This window comes from Phaenicophaeus curvirostris, chromosome 5, assembly GCF_032191515.1.
Source record: "Phaenicophaeus curvirostris isolate KB17595 chromosome 5, BPBGC_Pcur_1.0, whole genome shotgun sequence".
Taxonomy (NCBI): Eukaryota; Metazoa; Chordata; class Aves; order Cuculiformes; family Cuculidae; genus Phaenicophaeus; species Phaenicophaeus curvirostris.
The window spans coordinates 62,087,919-62,102,805 of record NC_091396.1 but is presented as its reverse complement, the minus strand read 5'-3'; the positions used below and the strand labels follow the sequence as shown (position 1 = coordinate 62,102,805).

The 14,887-nt window shown below is 47.0% G+C and overlaps 1 protein-coding gene across 3 annotated transcripts in view; it reads right to left on the bottom strand.

Moving 5' to 3' along the window:
* The window catches only part of DAAM1 (dishevelled associated activator of morphogenesis 1), an 82,581-nt gene that overhangs the window by 66,127 nt on the left and 1,567 nt on the right, over positions 1–14,887 (bottom strand). Inside the window, exon 2 of one of the 3 annotated variants that reach the window (XM_069856781.1) lies at positions 8,756–8,878. The exons of the other annotated variants lie outside the window; for them this stretch is intronic. The gene's annotated coding sequence lies outside the window, so the exon portion shown is untranslated. The remainder of the gene's footprint in view (positions 1–8,755; positions 8,879–14,887) is intronic. 3 annotated transcript variants of the gene reach the window in all.

Genomic DNA, 14,887 nt, shown 5'->3' with positions numbered 1-14,887 from the left:
CATAGAATGGTTTGGGTCAGAACGCAACTTAAAGACCACACAGTTCCAAACCCTTTGTCATGAGCAGGGACACCTCCCACTGGATCAGGTTGCTTAAAGCTTCACCCAACCTGGCCTTGAATGCTTCCAGGGATGGGGCATCCTCAAATTCTCTGGGAAAACTGTGCCAGTGCCTCCACACCCTCACAGTGAAAAATTTCTTCCTAATATCTAATCTAAGTCTCCCTTCTTTCAGCTTAGAACCATTAACCTCATCCTAGCCCTGCATTCCCTGATCAAGAGCCCCTCCCCAGCTTTTCTGTAGCCCCCTTTCGGCACTGGAAGGTCATTATAAGGTCTCCCTGGAGCCTTCTCTTCTCCAGGCTGAATAAGCCAAACTCTCTCAGCCTTTCCTCATAAGGGAGGTGCTTCAGCCCTTGGATCATCTTTGTGATCAAGCAGCAGTGTTTGGGCTTATCTCTCTCTAGAGCAAGAAGTGCTGCTGTTTCATGTTTGCACCAAAGACAGTGCAAAGTAACCCTTTCTAATAAGGGGGAATCCAAGCATCATTTAATTTTTAAAAATAAAACCTTTGAAATGGAGCCCTTGTGTGGATGGAAAGCTCACAAACGGGATTGCCTTCCCCTAAGCAGGAGCCAGCCTCACTCCACTGCAGTAGCCCAGAGGACCTGAGCCCATCACCAGCACAGACCCCACAATAAGTGTGGTTGCTGGTATTCCTGGCACAGCTGTTTCTGTTAAAAGCAACCTGGATGATAGTTTGGCCACAAGCTCCCACGCTGATTTCCAAAAAAAAACTTTCTCCATTACAAAGCTGTTTTCACACACAAGCTGCACAGGAGGGGAATATTTGTCTTTGATGGAAATCCGTGTGTATTGGCAGGAGGGGGACAAAGGCCAAAACAACCAGATAAAATGCTTTTAACTCCTTGACGATTGCCTCTTCCCCGCTTCATCCACCTGTGAAACCACGATCATGGAAGGGGATGGGGAGAGGACCTTTCTTGCGATGCCACGGGAGGAGCCTGACTCATCGCTAAATCACAAGAGCTGTAATTCTCAGTATAAACAAATCACAAAGACTTGGGTTTCATGATTTATAAATACATCTGCCAAATCCTGAATTACCCCAGATACTCCTCCCCTTTCTCAAAAATCCTGTTATACTCCATGATAAAGAGGGGTTTGCATCTCCAAATCTTGCTTGGGCTGTCCAGTACCCAAAGGATGCTGGAAGAAGCTGGTTGCAGTTACAGGCTCTCAGCTCGCTCCCGGGAAGTCCCATCTGCCAGCATCGTCAAAAACCCAGTGCTTCCCTAAAAAGTGTCACCTCCTCTTTGTATTCTTTCCTTTTATTGTGGCATTTGTCACAATCTGAAGTGTACATCTGGGTCTGCTGTCTTGCAAGAAAGCATTTTACACTGCTCAAGGGCAGATGAGATTTGGGGGCTCAATGGTAAAATTCAGCAAGGAAAATCAAACCAGCTTATTCACAGAGCCATTAAACACGTCTACGTTCATAGCCAGGAAAAAAAAACACTTGCACAGATTTGTAAAGCATCAGAAAAGGCCTTCCTTTTTCCAGCTAAACAAAATTTACACCTAGGGCAAACAATAAAAGTGCTGGGAGACACTTTTTTTTTTTCACATGCGTCTGCATGGAGCTCTCCTATCTAGAGGTGTTGATGATGCTACCCAGGAAAAAGAGCAACCATCTCCATCACGCTGCAAGAATATCATATCTCAGCTTGCAAGTCATCTCTCCAGTGTACTAGCGAGCTCCCTGCCAAGGGAAGTACGCGCGTTGTTGACTCTACAATCCAGTTTTTGGGTGGAAGAGTGTGGCGCACAGCAGGGTGAGACGGGATCTGTCTTAACGCTCTCCAACTGAAATCAATCCTTGGAGCAGCGCCGCTTGGTTTGGCAAGCCAGCAAAAATCCAGAGCAGGGAACGGCTGCCTGTGTTACAGGACCACGTCTGTCCCAGGGCACAGAGATGAGCTGGGGTCCAAGGAGAAGACACTAAGAGCTTGCAGTATCCATCCTCTGCAGCAGAAGCTGCCCCAGGGATACCCACACAGCTCTTTACCCCCCTGCAGTTGCAGGGGACAGCACAGCTCAGTGCACAGATGACTCTGACCAGAGAAGATGCTGCTGGAGTAAAACTTTGTTTAATTTTCAAGGATTAAAACCCAAACCTTGCTGGAAGTTTCCCGGTCAGCTAGACTGCGAGCAGTTCAGTAACACTGGGGGAGGTCACGAGTTCTCCACTAAAAGGGTAAACTTAATCGGTGATGAGCTGAGTGCCGGCGCCAGATCCTCTAAACAGCTAAAGAACCCTTCATACAGGAGCTCCAGCAGATCACCTCAGGCAAATGCCATTTATTTCAGGAACAAGGACAACAAGCGTGGAATCACAGACAAGACCCAGTTTAGGAACCTATATAAATATATATTTCTTAATACCCACTAGGGTGCTAAACGACCTGATTCTATAAATGCACATGTGCCTTTTTTCCAGCAGCTGGGTGGATTTGTGGTCCTTTTGCAGAAGCAAACCAAAAAGCTGCGTGTGTTGGCAGTAGGAGGAAGGAGGTTTTAAGTCAGATACTCCTCCCCTAAATGCCGTGAATAATTTGCATCCTGAAACTTAGGCACAACACTTGTTGGACATGGGATAAGCCCAAGAGACTTCCCAGGAAGGCGGAGGTAGGTAGAGGCAGTGAAAGGCTCTCCAGAAAGGATGCTGGAGCATCTCCCTGCCCTCCCTGTGCCTTGGCTTCAAAAGGCAGCACAGAAAAACCTGGCAGAAAGGAAAGGCGACATGAGGGGCGAGCCAGCCTGGTGATCCCCTCACCCCGGTCTTGTTCAAGGGAGGCAGCTGCTGGCACTGCATTGTGGTGGGGCTCAAAGAGGACGAGAAGGCTCTTTCAAAGCCGAGGTAACATGGGGGGAGGGTTTAGCACCAACCCAGAGCTCTCCTGAAACACCACAGCCTTGCAGAGAAGACCCTCACAAAAGTTGTTCTTTGCCATTTGAACGTGGTCTCTCAGAGAGCCTTTGTGGATGTTTGGGCTGAGTGATGCCAAGTGTTGGACAGGCAGCCCTCAAGGCAAAAAATAGTCAAAAAAGGGATGCAAGACCTCCTGGGCAGCTCAGACTCCTACAGCACTGCCGAGCATCCTGGGGTGACCATTCTCTTCCATCCCAGGTCCATTGCCATCACCCATCACCCAGCACAAGCACAAGACAACATCCAGCCCTGCTCCACCTCCATCAGAGATTTTGGCCCCAGTTGATGGAAAAAGCTCACACAAAGCACTAAGCACCTCCAGGAGGCTGACAATACTGACCTGCAAAACCTACCCTGGTGCATCACAAGTCAAGTATAACTAAGCCAGGAAGAGCAGCTTCACTGACCAGAAACCTCCCCAGATGTCAGACGCCGGGACCACCTCCCAGGTCGGCTGCTGGAAGGAGACCTCTCCTCTCAATATTTCCCTCTCATCTGAGAGGATGTGGATTCAAGTCACTTCATTTCTACGATCCAACTACTCCCTTTGATGATGCAAAGCTTGTGCAAAATAAAAACTCAACAGTCTGGCAGGCAGGGAGAGAGGAACTGTGTTTTCCACTGAGGGAGGATATTTGTTTCCCAATTAGCCTTTTCCTGGAGAACAATAGTTCAGCAAAAGTCTTCCTTTACTTTCCTTCTTCCACCCCGCCCCCAGCCTCAAGCCCTGCTCCTCCAGTGAATATTTGGGCTCTGATTTATCCTATGCAAAGCCTCACTGCTGAGCTTTCCATTTCACTGCTCCCTGTTTCTGCAGTAATCCCTGGGGTGAGACGGGCTCTCCGAGTGTAAAACCAAGGAGGATGGCAAGCAGGTTTTTCCTCTCTTAAAGCCTCTTAATTTGGCTTCACAAACTGGAGTTTCCAAGTTGCTCAGCAGCAAATGCTTCCAGTCCATCAGCACCACAACCTCTGCTTTGGGGCCACGATCATGGCAAGGCAACTAGTCCCAACGGGCTAGTTTTGGGTTGTATTTGGAGATTTTTTAGTATTATCCACACTTAAGGTAAGGCTACTGGAATCACTGATGTTGATGTAGCTTATGATGTGTAGCAAGTTGGGCTTTTTCTCTTTCAAAATGGGAAATGGATGGAGGCTGCTGTAAACAGGATTCCTTCCTGACAGGGACCCTGATGGCCAGATATCATTAAACTTGTAGTCCAGAAAGTGCCCAAAGCAAACAAAATATACTTGTCAGATGTCTCAGCTGGCCAACACATCTGCAATGCTGATTTCCCTCTTAAGATTTTAAAATCCTGACATTAATCCAGAGTGACTTTTTTCCCCAAAGTCTGAACCTGGGATTGAGAGTTCCTTGATAAAAATGTCTGATGGCAGAAATGGCCTGCCAGCCCCTTTCCTTCCAGTACAGCACTAATATCTCTAATACCACTAATACCTCCCCGTGCTTCAGCAGATGAACGCTGAAAATCCATATATGTGAGCTCATGTCAGGCACAACACGATCCCAACATCTTCAACGTGACACCGACTCCCACTCAGCCTGGGAAAAAGCAGCAATTTTTATCACATTACACTAAAAGACTGTTTGTGTTTAAGCATTATAAACAAAAGCAGGCAAGCACAGCAGGCGGGACTAATTGGAAGGCTTGATTAGATTTTTTATCTCAATGCAACACATAGAATCATAGAACGGTTTGGATTGTTAGAGACCTTAAAGCCAATACAGTCGCAACCCCCTTGCCATGGGCAGGGACACCTCCCACTGGTCAGGTTGCTCAAAGCCCCATCCAACCTGCCCTTGAACACCTCCAGGGATGGGGCAGCCACGGCTTCTCTCGCAGGAAAATATTTCTTCCTAAAATCTAATCTAAATCTCCCCTCTTTCAGCTTAAAACCACTCCCTCTCACTCTATCCTGCACTCCCTGATAAAGAGCCCCTCCCACAAGGGGAGAGGTAGGTTATACTTGATGTAGCTTATGGCATATGTCCTGCTTTGACCAGGATGGAGCTGTACCACCCCATGACACAGGAGAGTGGGAGCTCAGGTTTCCCAAGAGAGCTGCTCAAACCCAACACCTGCAGTTTGGAGGACCCAGCTTAATAGAGACATGCCATTTTAATTGCCTAACTATCCTGCCTCACTCTGATGGCAAGGAGCAAGGAAGGGCTCACTCCAACATCAACTGACCCATCACTGCCAATGATGGACCAAACGAAGGCCCCTTGTCCCCAGCAGGGTCATCCAGAGGGAAACATCCATCCTGTGAAGATCCCAGCGGAATGCATTTATAAATCAATAGATGCTATTTTAATGCTTATTTCAGGAAGATATCAGCATCAGCAACATCAATACAAACCTAATTTAAACACATCGAGTACATGCACAGGATTTTCATTTTTTCTTTTTTTCTTCTGCAGCACAGGATTTTCATTTTTTCTTCTGCAGCTCTAATGCTGCAGACATCTTGCCTGCCTCCATCTCTATGTGCTGCTTAAAACATGAGCGTCTCCACCCCATTAGCGTAAATGCTAGAGCAAATGTTCCAGAGAGGAAATCCCCCTCGAGATGCAATATCACAGTGACAGCAGCCACCACGCCGCCAGGGCTATGTACAGAAGTGGATTTCTCTTCTTTGCAGGTTTTCATACTGCACCCACCACAAATTGCAATACAAGCTTCCCATCCCTGTAGATATTTATGGAATGATCTCCCTTTTCATTAAAAAAAGAAAAAAAAGCACCCTCATAATTGCAAAGAACTGCTTGAAAAGGTGACTCAGGGAGATCCTGAGAGGCTCAGACACCCTGAGAGAAGATAACTGTGTTTGAAGTTTTTAATTTCATCTCATCTGCTGCAGGGAGGCAGTCTGGGTGTTCATATATTTGGGACTAGCCACACTCCAGACACACCCACAAGCACAGACGTACCTTACCGACAGCCACCGTAGGCATGACAAGGGCTCAGAAAGCCACACTGCCAACATTTCTGTTGGGGTACAGAACCGTGCTCTGCCCTCTTCCATCCACCACTTCCCTCCCACACTCCCACTGCTACCTCTGCAGAGATGCTCCATGATTCAATGCCATCACTTCACTCGCCTTCCTGAGTCCTCAAACCAGCCCTTGATGCTCCCGGCCCCTTCCAAACTCAGAGCTCCTTGAAGATGACTTCTTGCTTAGGGTTGGACTCCACCACTTTGGCTAGAAAAGTGAAAGTACTTTTCTCTATCAACATCAGTCCAGTTTACTCACTATCCGCAGCAATGGAGAACTTCACGTCTTTGAGATTTCCCACAACTTGGTGGTGGCGGGGGCTTGCAGAGGTCTTCACATCTGCCACCTGGGCAAGGTTTCATGGTACCACTGGTGATAAGAGCCTTTGTGACATTCCTTCAAAGCTCACCTCCTTTCTTGGCTTCAGGGCAATGTATTTAACTGACATCAGGTCCACCCAGTGAGAAAGTGCATCCCCAGAACCCCACCCCCCATCTCATTCCTTTAGCAGCTTTGAAACTGAAACACCTCTAGAAGCAGACATGGTGACTGAGTTTGCTGATAGGAGCCACTCAGGGCAGCAGCTTTCCATTAATCAGCTCTCCAAATCTTTCAACACAGTCCAGACAACACCACTGATAACCAAGTGGGGCCCAGCAGGTCTAACTGAGCTTGAAGCCCAGTGAGCTGAGCTCTATTCCTGATTCACGCTTCTTCACACCCACGCTATGAGGGTCACAGGCTGTCTAAGCAAAGGCTTCAAGCAGGGTGAACCACACTCACTGGGCTGCCAAAGGGGTGAAGCAGAGCCCCAACAACAAAAAAACAAAGCCAAACCACCAGCTCAGGGCTGCAGTGACACCAGAGCATCTCTACTAAGATAGCAAAAGGTATAATTGCTCTATGTCACGAGACAGAGCTCACCACAAGAATGGGCTGGGTAAGTCTGTTTTCTGCTTAGCTCTTAGCACAAGCATAACCATCTCAAGACCCCCCTGCAATGGAACAAGAACATCCAGAACCCTACAGATTAGATATCAGGAAGAAAATTTTTAATGTGAGGATGGTGAGGCACTGGAACAGGTTGACCACAGAAGTCGTGAATGCATCATCCCTGGGGGCTGGAAGGGGCTTTGAGCCACCTGATCCAGTGGAAGGTGTCCTTGCCCATGGCAGGGGATGTGGAACTGGATGGACTTTAAGGTCCCTTCCAATCCAAACCATTCTATGATTCTATGAACTTCCAACATTCAGAACCTTCACCTCAAATTCCTCCCAGCCCACGGGTTTGCAGCATAGCCACTGACCTAAACATTGTAAAACTTTCTCCTCCATGTCTAATCTCAATGCTCCCAATTAACATTGCAGTTTGGATGCCCATAACACACACTAATGAAATAACTCAAAGAGAGAGCAACTCTGAGGTCATCCACAATCTTGTGACTGTGTACAGGGGAAGGAAGTCAAATACCTTTTGGATAAAAATTCTTCACAGCATTTTCCAGCACAAGACCTGTAACACTGCAGCAAAATCCTGAAGAAGCTGCACGTTGGATTTAGTTACCCAAAAATTCCACATTCACTCCACTACCGCTGCAGATACCATAGGAAGAAAAAATGCTCATGAAATAACTGCCTCTACAGACAAAAAAATTTTCCAAAACCCATTAATGCAGGTTTTTAGAGCTGGCAAAAGCTACCCATCCCCATTGACTGCAACATGAGCTGTGAGAGCAGGAGGAGGGGAGAAACAGCATCTTCCAGGCACTTATAGGCATTTTTTGCCCAGCTGAGTGCCTTGTGGGGAGAGCAAACCATGCATCAATGGAAGCACTTGAAGCACGCCAGCGCTTTTTAAATTCACTTTCAGTAGATTTACCAACACGTCATATGGAGAAGGAATGCGTGCTATGCAAATCCAGCCCCAGACTGCTCCCTGCCTAATCTAGCTTTAGATTCAAATGCTTATTACCATGGCGTCTAATCGGGTAATGCATAATAGACAGGTTTAGTTTGGGCTCCTGGTACTTCAGCTGTGTTCTTAACTAAGGCACTAAATGGAAGGAAAAAATAGAAACAAAGAGAAAAAAAACCTCAATACTGCAAAGAAGTCAAGCTCTGGTGGAAAGCAGTGAACAAAAATCAGGCATGGAAAAAAGTATTGACACCTACCAGTAAAAGCCAGGCAGATACGCAAACACTTGGCAGCTCCCCAGGAACGTACTGAACGTTAAGTCCTGCTCGCAACCCATCATACCCCTGCAGGGAAGTAGGTGGCTGGTCTTTCAGGGTCTCTCTCTTTCCGCTATGAGATGTGAGGTGAAGCAAGGGTCTCGCTCACCTAAGACCCGTCTACCAGCACGTAGCTCTCACCAGCACGGAGCACAACCAGTCACACCGTAACCTCTAGGTTACCAAAGCACCTTAGGGATTCTGAGCACCCACACCAGGACCTGGATAACATGTGCCAACAAGGAGCTCTTTGCTGGGGAGGAAGGCGTCTGCATCAGGGTATTGCACCAGAACTCAGGAAACATCATTCCCAGAGGCCACCACCCCCCTGTTTGCCAGCAGAAGCCACGCAGCACGGCTTTTGCCACAGCCCCTACCTGCACCAGGCAAGGTGATTCATTTCTCTTTCAAGTTTGTCAATACAGCCTGACTGTCCAGGCTATGTGTCACCCCTGGTACCTCCAAAATTAAATCCAGACACCGGCCTCTTACCTCCACCATGCAGCTACAATTCAGCCAATACATGTCAGAAATAACCCAAGGATGCAGGATCCACCACTCAGGCTTGACACGTTCTCCTCTCCATCTGCTGCTCATCTGCCACGTTAAGCTTTCCTCTAAGGAAAGATGGTGAGGTTTTTCAACACCATCTTCCAGCTCCCACCTGCCGAATCCCTGTCTTCATAACGCTGAATGGCACACTGACCCGCAAATACTTCCAGCAAAGGGGCAAGACATGTAAATGTTGATACCAGCCTCTTAAGACTCTACAAGACTGCATGGACCGTGCTCTTTCACAGAAACTACACTTGGTGGGGTAAGCAGCATTAGAAATACCAGCCTTAACAAATAAGAGATTTCCCTCTGAGAACCTAAGCAACATAAACTACATTTATATTAAGGCTGCAGGATGAATTACACTTATTAGACATCGGAGAACTCACATAAGCAACATCCGCTCTGCAACATCTACATGTCTGTGCAGAGTCCTGCAGCATGGCCTCTCCGGTGTCTTGTAACATGGTAAATCCAACTAAAGCACTCTTTATGGCTTGGACATTCACGACATTTATGTGTATTCCCTAGTGTCTAGCACAGACTGAGCTCTCATTGCACTCTTTGCCGTAATAAAAAAAAACCAAAAACCACAACACCCTTCTCACCTGATGACTGCTTTGACAAAACTTGCAGTAGCTCCATGTATTTGAGATGAAAATAAACCCAGAAAAAAGAACAAAACTAGCCAATGGACTTGATGAATTGTCAGTGATGGGGAAGGAGTAGATGGACAGACCAACTTCAAAGCTTCCTTTCATTAGGAAACTAAGCTAAAATCATAGGGTAACTTTTGATGGTGGACCTTATTACTGAAGAAAGTGAGATGGCTGATATTCTGCCTCTCAGGCACATGCACTCTACACTTCACTATTTACTGAATGAATATTCAAATGCCTTGAAAGGAGAAGGAAAACAAGCCCAAAGAAACCAGAGGTTGCAGCTCGCAGTGTTTTAATAAGGCCATTCAAAGATCAAGCCCGATTTGCCAGCACCTGTGCCGCTGCCTGGCTGCATGGGCGGCTGGCTGGGCTCCCCCTCCATCTCTGTACCTGCACAGCTCATGGCACTGCCTGGAGCTGGGCTGCGGGAATTTTTTTATAAAATTGCATCATAGTATGCTTTGGGTTGGAAGGGATCTTTACAGGTCATCCAGTCCAACCTCCCTGCAGAAGCAGGAACATCTTCAACTCAATCAGGTTGCTCAGAGTCCCATCCAACCTGACCTTGGATGTTTCCAGGGGTGGGGCCACCACCATCTCCCTGGGCAACCTGTGCCAGTGTTTCATCACCCTCATTGTAAAAAAATTCTTCCTTGTACCCACTCTAAATCTCTCCTCCCTTAGTTTAAAATCATTACTCCTTGTCCCGTCGCAACAGGCCTTGCTAAAAAGTCCCTCTCCTGCTTTCCTGTAGGACACCTTGAGGTACTGGAAACCTGCTATAAGGTCTCCCTGCAGCCTTCTCCAGGCTGAACAACTCAACCCTCTCAGTCCTCACAGGTGAGGACACTCGTGCCTTCAGCCAAAACAATAGCCAGGGTGGTTAAACGAGTCAGAAAGACCCCCTCTCCCATGCAATGCACTCCATGGCACACAGGAAGGAAATCCTCTGTGAGACTCCTTGCTAGAGGACATGGATGGAGATGTTAGTGGGGGAATCCTTCCCAGCACTGAAGGAGCCAAGCAAGTAGAATTTCCTTGGCTGTGGGGACTAAATACCGCAGCAAAGTCATACTAATTTCATAGAATCATAGAATAACCAGGTTGGAAGAGACCCACCGGATCATCGAGTCCAAGCATTCCTATCAAACACTAAACCATGCCCCTTAGCACCTTGTCCACCCATGCCTTAAACACCTCCAGGGAAGGTGACTCAACCACCTCCCTGGGCAGCCTCTTCCAGTGCCCAATGACCCTTTCTGTGAAAACTTTTTTCCTAATATTCAGCCTGAACCTCCCCTGGTGGAGCTTGAGGCCATTCCCTCTTGTCCTGTCCACCGTCACTTGGGAGAAGAGGCCATCTCCCTGCTCTCTACAACCTCCTTTCAGGTAGTTGTAGAGAGCAATGAGGTCTCCCCTCAGCCTCCTCTTCTCCAGGCTAAACAACCCCAGCTCTCTCAGCCGCTCCTCATATGGCCTGTTCTCCAGCCCCTGTGACCAAAGAAGAAAGAGTTCACATTCCCAGCCACTACTGCTTCTGGAGCTCTGTCTGTTACAGCCTCCTAGGCAAAGTCATTTCCAGTGATGACAGCAAAGACGTCCCATTGAAGAGGTCCTTCATCCTACCATGGCACAGGGACTCACAGATAGCTCACATGCACATATTTCCAAGGGAAAAAATATTTCAAAGCCTCAGAAGCTGCATTTTTTGGAGCTGTGGATAGCACATATGAGAAGAGCATGGTTCACTTACAATAACCCAGGATGGAACCCACTTGAGATGTAAAAATAATTTAATGAATAAGTATATTTAGATTCATAACCCTACAGCAGCTTTATTTATAGGCATGCCAATCACTTTTACACGGATATAAAATTGGCTGGCAGAATGCCTTAGACTATATCTAGAAACCCATCTGTAACAAATCTACGCCGTGATAGCTCTGCATATGTTTGCTCAAACAAGAACGCTTCATGCCAGTCATCCTTACTTTAAACGTACAGATGGACGGAGGGGGGGACTTGCCAAACCTGCCATACAGCCAAAGATGGATGAATTCTGCTATCACCTACTATAAACTGGCTGGGGAAAGGAACAGATGAAGGGAAATCGGTCACCGTCTGGGATGCATGAATGCTAATACTAACACAGTGCTGGCTGGGGAGTAAGTTAGCATCCAGCTGGCTACAGGTGAACCTCTTTCAAAACTTTTCATCATTCAAATGGGAAGCAAAAAGCAAGGAAAAAAAGACCCACTGGAGCTCTGCAGCACCTTCAAAAGGGGACTGGATTAAGCTAGAGCTCTTGCATTCAGTTTTTTTCAATCCATCACTCAAGACAAATCTGAGACAGAGGAAGATGCAGGGAAATTATTTGGAAGTCATCACTTGGCTTTCAATCTCAAATCAGACGAGGCCTTCTAGTGCGGCTGCTCCTCTCCTACCACTGCCACGGATCTCTCAGCGTTATCTAAACCTCCAGATGTCAAGGGGAGAGGTTGCCACAGATTCCCACAGGGCTAGCATTGCAGCATCCCAAACTACCCCGTGTTGTCAGGGTGGGTCTGGGGGCTTTGTGTTTCTGCCCCTCCAGCCCAAGCAGGGACTACCTGGACAACTGAGAAGTTGGCTTTAATTCACAAGAAACAAAGAAATATCCCCAAAAAACTGTTCTTCAAACCAGGGAAGCTTCTGGGGTCTGGTTGTCTCAGAAATGGGGCAAAACAGGGATGGCTCCACACCAAATACAGATAAACGCATCTCACCCGTGAAAGCTGCAGTGTTTTGGCAAATGCCAAAGCAGAAAAGGTTACTCTGGAATATTACTTTGAATGGCTCTGGGAACGAACCCAGCACTAATTTTCAACACTTATTCAGCAAACAATTTGAATAAACTGAGGAAGGCTTGCATGCACATACTGACAGTATTATTTGGTAGATTCTTGCCTCTGCTCCACAGATAATTTAAGAGAAAACAACTCCCAGCAGACACAATTGCCTTCCAGTTCGATGTATGGATTCAACTGCCCCTGACTTGGGGACACAGTAACCTCCCGAGACCCCTTCCAGCCCAATTTTAATACCATTTTACACCACAAACTGTTTACATGCTGGCATTTGCTCTAATTAATCCCTGGAAATAAATACATCTAAAAGAGTAATTGATGGAAAGAAAAAAACAGAAACCTAACAGCTGTTTCGTCTCTCAAGGACAAAGCAAAGGAAAACAATCAGACATAGAGCTACGACATCCTTGATTCAAATGTTTTCCAAAGCTTCCAGCTGAAGCTTTCCCAGCCAGGCTGTGATACCACTAAAGCTTGGGCTATGATACCACTAAAGCTTGGGCTATGGTCGCAGCTCGTGCCATTATTTGAGCACCATAGCCTGTGTTTGAGCACCACATCGCGATGCAGTGCAGCACACACCAAGGAGATGGTTGGTGACTACTTTCCCAACAACACACCTGCCAAAACACATTAAAGACCTTTGTGCAGAAAACACAGAATTTCAAAGAAAAACTGCTTTCTCAGCTGGGCATCTTCCAATGTGATGAAGCTCAACTGCTCTGTGGGCTTTCATGAAGAGAAAGAGTGAATGCATGAGGCCAGGCGTCCTCAGCTTCACGTCAGGCTTTTGAGTTTATTCCAAGCACCACTGCCTCCGATACTCTGGAACAAGGGAAAATTATTAAAAAAAAGAAAAACAACCCAAATAAGAGCCCCAAACCCCAAAATAAAATAAAAATTATTTTAAAAGCCACTTAAGGAAAGTAAGAAAGAAAATACAGATGGATAGTAGAAAAAAAATTCTTTAGCTATTAGAAAAAATTCTTTATCGGAAGAGTGGTGATACATTGGAACAGGCTGCCCAGGGAAGTCATGTAGTCTCCACCCCTGGAGGTGTTCAAAAACTGTGCAGATATGGCACTTTTGGACATGGTTTATTAGGCACAGTGGTGTTGGGCTGACAGTTGGACACACATTTTCTACAGTTAAGCAAGGAATGTTGAAGTTCTGCCTAAATACCAACAAACATGGACATTTATGGCTATTACACAGCCAAAACTGAGACAGCTGTGGGAGATGCTGGTCTGAGCAGTTGATCCCAACAACAATAGTCAAAGGGAGAGCAACAAGGTCTCAGCAGTGCTCAGCTGAAGAACCAACCACTCTAGGGACCAGGAGGCTGGCACATGGCTTGTCCCCATCCCCAATTTTCTCAACCCACTATTGACACAGTAGCTTCCATACATGTCACTAGCCTCATCAGAAACAGGAGTGCCTGTAAAGCAGTCTCCCCATTCTTGACTGAAATAAAGGTTTCTGCAGAGCAAACACCCTTTGCATCCTGATCCTTAGGATCTGAGTCTGCCTTTGGCATCCTTCACCACAGGGTCGCATTGTTCTAGGGCCCAAGAAGAGGAAACAGCCTGAAGTACCTTCATTTTCAACAGGAATTAAATAAAACTAAACGGCATGAATTTGCTTTACCGGGTGGCAGGACACTCAAGTGCATAAAGAAAAGCCAATTCCGTGTCAACGGACAACCAGAGAAACAAGGTATTCCAGGAGAAAACATATTTCTAGTCTCTTGGAGGAGTGTTTCAGCTGGCTGAAAGGAAAAAAGAAACTCATAACCCTGCAAAGGCACAGCAAAGACAAACAGGCATTATGTCTGCCTGAAGTAGGATGCTCAAAGAGAGGTCATGGAAGATCAATAAGCTCATCCCAGACCAGCTAGTACTGCATGGTGAGCACCAAACCTCCTGGCATGCAGCAGATACTGCAGGAGAGGGGATCTGTGGTCACTGCCGATGGCCAAGGCCCACAACAGCCAGACTGGGAGAAAACAAGGGATAGGTGGTCCACAACAATGAGGAACTTGGGGAGAACTGGAAGGGCTTTTTGAAAGCACATGACCGCCAAGCTGCACCTCTCATGTTCCAAGGTGGACTTATAACAGGGAGACAATCTCCAAATAGAGATGGGGACAGGAGGTGATTCCCATCATGAAAGGAGAGGAACACAGAGCATTCACATGCTCCAAAGCTATTCAAAAGCCACATGAATGCTTCATTGAACCGAGCATCTCCTAAAGAATTGGGCAAACAAGCCACATCACCTGCTTTTCCTCCCCAGCATTCACCTCCACCCACAATTTCCCATCCTCTCGATGCTTTCATCCTTCTCAACTCCCAGCAGCTCTGCTCCTCCTCCCCAACTCTCTCTCTTCAAATTAAGCAGATCTGTGAAAAACTGAGCGAAGGGCAGGCACATGCTGGGAGAATGGAGATTAGAGACCTGCTACCCCCTCTGGCATCCCTCACTGTGGCAAGAGGGCTGTACTGGGCAGAAGGAATGGCTGCACTGCACATCGCACATCTCCAACACTTCATCTGAACCTC